The sequence below is a fragment of the Drosophila montana genome, unplaced genomic scaffold, assembly GCF_035044405.1.
Source record: "Drosophila montana isolate Dmon_TW-CO22-7 unplaced genomic scaffold, ASM3504440v1 contig_3792_1, whole genome shotgun sequence".
Taxonomy (NCBI): Eukaryota; Metazoa; Arthropoda; class Insecta; order Diptera; family Drosophilidae; genus Drosophila; species Drosophila montana.
Window position 1 is genome coordinate 95,884 of NW_026998667.1, and position 6,612 is coordinate 102,495.

Below are 6,612 nucleotides of genomic sequence, written 5' to 3' on the forward strand. Positions count from 1 at the left end.
TAAAATAACAAGGCCACAAATACGATGGTTGGAGCCCAACAACATTTTTTCATTTTGGTCCAAACTATTTAAGAAAACAATATGGTTTAAGTCCGGGCTTAGAGTTCCAGGTTCAAGCCGATTTCATTTAAAATTGCCTTGCTCTTTTTATTTTGGCACAACTTTAAATATTAATATTGTTTAGTTTAAAATAATACTGTATGGTCTACACAGCAATTCTATAAAATACGATTAAAGTTTTTGACTTGTCCAATTAGCTGAATATTGACTGGAATGGCTTATTAAGATTATTTGGTGGTTACATTTGCATTGATAGTTCGTCCCTGGTTCAAGCCATTTGGTCTGGTCTAGATTCAGTCTAGTAATGACCACGTCACGCGCTAAAAATATACGTTGCTGGGCATTTGGTTAGAAAGTGGGGTTGAAATGAGGAGCACGCCTTTGCCATGGATCTATTTTGGACTGAAAATTGGTGACGCGTGTTGAGGGCTCGTTGTCATGGCATTGACCAGACCAGGCCACATGGGCCAATATCTGCGGTTTTCCCGTCTAGCATATACTCCTTCAGAAGTCGCTGGTATCCAAGTCTAATAACATAATAATCTAATAACATAATTCACTTGACGTTCGTATCTTATCGCTCGCTGCATTTTATCGATATCAGCCGGACAATGGAAGTACCATCAGAAACAACTGACGTACAATGCCCGTGTCCTGGGTATTCACATGATCTCATCAGCATCGGCATTGGCATCGGGATCATCAAGATGACCATCGTGACCACCATGAGCTTAATTCAAGCGCATTCATTTAATTGCCATGCGCTTTCCTGGTGACCTTTTTATCTACTCTATTTGCCGCCCATGCAGGCCGACAAAGTGTTGCCTAAACTCAATTTTCTGTTGTGCCCTTACATTCTGGCAATTCAATTATTGTCTTGTTGTGCAAATTGCTAGACATTCGGCCTGTTGGTATCTCTAACGCCTTGCCTTAGTTTATTCCTCTCTTCGATTTTCTACGTGCTTACAAAATAACAGTTGGCCAGCGATATCATCATCATCTTTGTGAATTTCGTTAATGTTGTTTTTGCATGTTTTTCTCACTTTTTTATCACGTTGGGGTATGCAGACCCGTTTCATTGGTCAAACTTATATTGAGGTGTCTTTTCCGACTGCCATGCAACATGTTCATATGATACGAATACAATTAATTGGTCTCATTTTTAAATTCCAATGAATTAATTTCATTATAGAAAATGCTGTATATAACATCCAAGCTGATATAATCCCAAACGAGCTTTTTACAATTTTGTTAAAAAAAAGTAAAATATTAAAAACACAGCTTTAGTATACTCTACGAGGCTTTCCGTTATATGTTCAAAAATGAATTTCGATATCGATTTTTATCAATTGAATGGGATTGAGGCATTTGAATGATTTGAGGCAAACTCGTGCAGCGTGTTTCAGGTCTTCAGTTCTTACATTTTACTATTATTTGAAAGGATACAAAATGTAACAAAATAATAATTAATAATAATAATTAAAAATAATAATATTTCTTCCACTTAATCGATTTTAAGTACGCTTCATGTTTCTAAATATTATAATTACATTTCAATTAATGTTTTAAGAATTTACATTTACTAAGCCTTTGACTTAATCAAAGGGAGTGTGTAACATGTTCCCCAATTTTGCGGAAACGGTCAACAACTACAAGCGCCTGCGACAAACATTTGCAAGGTCCATCCCCCTCCAGACCCACACACTACCCAACGGGATGGCACCACAGTACCAACATGGAGCTCGACCCAAATATCATTTAACACGCATGTAAACAAAATCGCTTCAATACACGTGCCCAAACAGAACCGAGAACCGAACATGGAGATGCAGTTGTTTTTCATCAAATTCAGCAGGAACAAAGCACTTTATAATTGCTTCTCTTCTATTACTGACTTAACTTCGAACTAAAATTTGATCAACCTTCCAAGCACTCGAATTCGAATGAAAATTTTTACTGGTCAGTGCGTCAAACAAATTGCAATTCATTGAATATGCAGCAACTGAACTTAAGCCCCAGCCTTTTGGCCAATGATGAGAAGTAGGGTGCTCACTACCCTCAATACGGACTGCATACATTTGCTGTTGGCCCTTGACCCCACTTTGTAAACCCTTGTGGAGGGTATAAGAATTTTGTCATGACGTGTGCATATGCTTATGCTTAGAAGGCAGACTGCATATATGTATATTCTTAATTAATATTTGTCTTTAAGATATGTCAAGATATGATAAATTTCAAGATATATGCATCCTATATCATCATTCAGTCGAAAATAAAGCGTATTTAATCTTCCGTGTGCCAGTTATTTGCATTATTACTTGTTTAATTGCTTTTTGTTGTTGGAAAAATAGCTTGAGCAGAAATTAAATAGGTGTATTGCCAGCGACTGCTATTGAGTACTGAAGCCGATTGGGTCATTGTTTTGACTGGTAAAGCTGATTGTTCTTATTGCCGTTAATAATTAAATGTAGTTTACGCCGTGTTTAACTAACTCGAAATTTCTGTAAGCTCCATTTGAAAGTATAATCAATATGCTAATAGACGAGCAGCCGCTAAGGGGAAAAATTAAAATTATTTCTCGAGCACTTGCTCATTTGCTGTTTGCTGCTTTGCTTGTCTTCTCTGCTTCGCTGCGGAGATCTCTTATTTTGCCCCGGCTTCGGGCTACACCCTTTGCCGGAGCCCCAGCAATAGTTGTGCCCATTGCAAAAGAAGTTTTCTAGACAGCCGCCATTTCGTTCTGCTTCTGCCACTCCGAACATGTTCACTTTGTACATGGCCTGCATAATTAATGTTTGGACTCGGGCTCAAAGCTCTATGCTGTTTCCTTTTAGAAGTAACGTGATAAAGAAAAATTTGTGGTCATTTTGTGTTTAGGTAATTTTCAAATTGTCATAGATAAAGATTATGCGTTGCCATATAAAAGCAAATGCCAAAGCTAACAGACTCGTGTAAGGATTGACATATAATTTAAACGGCACTTTTACCATTTGAGTGAAGTAATTGTTATAACGATTCAATTTCCCTTTAACGCAATAAGGAGCAAGTAAAAATATAAATGTTCATTTGTATTTGAAATAAAATTATTTACTAACGGAATGTGAGTTGGCCAAACGTTGAAGCAGTTCACACACGCAAATATTGGCAATTCTGTTGGCAGTATTCGTTATGCAAACTGCTATTATCACAATTTATGCAGGTGAGTTGTCCGAATTTTAGGGGAACTTTAAAGTGGCCTAAGAATGTGCGGAGGCAACAAGCACATGACAAATTTGGCAAATGTAAATTTGAGTATATTATGTCTAGCAGCAGGGCCCTTTTTTAGCCATGCTGTCCGCTCGGTTATCAATCATAGTCCTGCTCAACACTAAATTACAGCCAAATGAGCAGCTGCCATTTTTCATGCTTCCTAGCCGGTTGTACTGTGTTTTTATCTTCTTATTTGGCTAAATAAAGGCCAAATTCTTTGTGCTACGCCATTTCGGTTGCGTATTTGTGTGTGTGTGTCAAGGCCATCCGCCGAATGACTGCTTTGGTCACATCCGCAGAATGGCCTTACTAATTTTATGCCCATTTGCATTTCTTTTTAGCGGCAGTCTCTAAAGAAATGTGTTAACTTTATCTAAATTGTTGAAACATTTACAAAATGACCACATGTACCGTATTTTCAATTTTCTGCTCGTTACCCTCTTCCAGGTCAACATTTTATGGCACAAGCCCTAAGCGAATGCAAAACCCAAGCCTCTATAAAGACGTTTATTATGTCTATCACTCGATCGGCTGGCGGAAGGTCACCGTCTTGGTGAGACGTGAGCTCCCTTTGGTACACTCCAGAATTTGAATGTGTTATTTCGCTGGGCTGGCTGTAGTTAATTTAGCTGCCAGTTTTGCTCGTTTCACTGTTGTCTACGCTTTATTCTTCCGCAGTATAAATGTACGAGGCATAGTAAATATAAATGCCGAGTTTGGTCAAGATATCTTAAAAATAAAAAACATTTTCCATAGAAAAACATCGTTTCTATGGCAGCTAAATGATATAGTAGTCTGATCTTGATAGGATTTTGGGGAGCATAGTAAAATAAATAAATGCCGAGTTTGGTCAAGCTATGTTATCTTGATAAACAAAGAAGTTTTTCATTCAAGAACCTACTTTTGGACAGATCGTTCCTATGGCAGCTATATGATATAGTGGTCCGAACCAGCTGGTTCCGACACACATATGTACTGCGTGCAACAGAAAGAGGGACGTATGCAAAGTTTCATGACGATAGCTTTAAAACTGAGAGACTAGTTCGCATAGAAATAGACAGACGGGCAGACGAACATGGCTATATCGATTCGGCTGTTGATACTGATCAAGAATTTTGAGCCAAAATTTTAATACCCTCTGTAAGGGTAAAAAATAGAACACTTCAGTTAGTTATTAAATAAACATTAGTAATTTACAAGTTATTCGGTCATGTCGGATTGTGCAAAGGAAGAGCAGAAAAGGCTGTACATTTTTTGTATACCCTGAGCCCATTAAAAGTGGGTAAAAAGGAAATAATGTATTTATGCAAATGTATGTAACAGGGAGAGGGAAGCTTCTCCGGCCCCATAATGGATATGTATTCTTGATCAGCATCAGCCGACTCGATCTAGCCATTTCCGTCTCTCTGTCCGTCTGTCCGTATGTATGAACGCATGGATATAAGAACCTATAAGAGCTAGAGACTTGAAATATGATACATAGGTTTTCCTTTGGACTTGTTATCCTAAAATTATATCAGATTTGGCTTTATTTGAACGTTTAAAAAATTTAACTTCATGTGTCCTGCATACGAGAGAGAGTTCTCAGTTGAGAGTGACAGACGTGTTTTACTTGTGCTCCAAGATTTTTATATATTTTTGCGCTTTAATTCAGTTTTCTGATTCTAAATTTTGAATTTTTTGTGCCTTATTTAAAAAGCTTTAATTTCTTGTGCAAAGTGATATCTTTTGCGCAGCGTAAGTCTATAAATTATTGCATTTATTGAACGCGGCGTCAATTCCATGTTGTTGTTATTGTATGTTTTGATTCTTTTGTTTTGGTGCTCCCCTGTGTATACACTTATTTTTGCATGTGTTCGCTGCTGCATATTTCTGCTTGTGCATCGCGCTCTCGCAAATTTTTGCTGTTGCCTTTCGCTCCAAACAATTTGTGTGAGTACGAATATTTTTAGAGAGTTTGCTTGCTCTATTTTTGCGCACTGTATTTCGTTTCGCTCTGCGCTCTCGCAACTTCTGCTTATCTTTTAACGCCGGTAGAAAATATGTCGTGCTGTAAGAAACCTTGCACGTTCAAGCAGGCTGATGATTCTTCACAGCCGCAATTTGTTAATTGCAGGCTATGTGAGAATATGAGGCATACTAAATGTGCAGGTCTCACCGCACTCAAGAAGGGCTGCGGCGGCTTGCGTTGGTCGTTCCCGAATTTCATCGACAGACAAATTGATTTCTCCAGAATGTATAATTCGAGTAACTTTGACTCGAGTTTTGAATTGCTTAGCAATTACAAATTCGAATCTCCTCCCAATCGCCGGTTAGAGCCTCAATTTTTGCACTTGGATTTATCTCCAATATTGTCTTTATCGGCCTCTCCGAGCGATTGTCCAAATATTACCCCTGCTGTAACCTCTGGAGTAGTCCCAGTAGTCCCTGCAGTTGAACCTGCCCCAGTCAGCGCAACTGCTTCAGCCCCGTCAACTTCTGGCCGCAAAGGTAGACTTTCGCGAAATCTAGCCCAGATTGTAAAAAGCAATCATGGTGCCTCTTTGGCTCCACCAACTCCTGTATTCCCTGCAGCCCCATTAGCTCCTACTTTAACTGTTGTTGTGTTCCTCTTAGGCAACTTGTCTCAAATTTCTTCTAACACCACTTCTGAGTCATTGGCAGCATTTATTGCTAGCAAATCTACCACTAGCGTGTCAATTACCAAATTTAATTCCTCCACTCCTCGTGAAATCTCCACACATGATTGTTCAAGAGTTCAAGCCAAACAAGTAAGAGGTTCTAGTCGGGAGCTCCCGAGTAGGGGATACCCTGAACCCTCTTCTTCCAACAGGCGATAGGTATAAAATGATAGATACTTGATTTATATATACTATTCTAGAAGCTATGTACATGTCAAGTTTGGTGACTCTAGCTCATATTATTTACCGCAATTGCCCAAAAAACAGGATTTCGAGACCGATTTTTATCGATTACTTGGAAACGGGGCTGGTTATCAAATATCGGAAACAAACTCGATCTGCACGGGGAGGAACTGCAGCTAAAATTTCAAGTCTCTAGCTCTTATAGGTTTTGAGATCCTTCCGTTCATACATACGGACGGACGGACGGTCAGACAGACGGACATGGCTAAATCACTCGGCTATTGATGCTGATCATGAATATATATACTTTCTGGGGTCGGAGATTATTCCTTCTGCCTGTTACATACATTTGCACAAATACATTATATGCCTTGTACACATTTTTAATGGGTTTAGGGTATGAAAAGCGAAACCAGCCTGTCATCCTTGCAGTCCCTAC

At 38.8% G+C, this 6,612-nt stretch overlaps 1 long non-coding RNA gene across 1 annotated transcript; it reads right to left on the reverse strand.

The window, feature by feature from the left end:
• Window positions 1-3,115: 3,115 nt before the first annotated feature.
• On the reverse strand, window positions 3,116-4,065 carry LOC135437464 (uncharacterized). Its single transcript, XR_010437689.1, has 2 exons — window positions 3,721-4,065; window positions 3,116-3,659 (listed from the first exon to the last, which is right to left on the reverse strand). It is a non-coding gene; the product is annotated as an uncharacterized LOC135437464 (long non-coding RNA).
• Window positions 4,066-6,612: the final 2,547 nt, after the last annotated feature.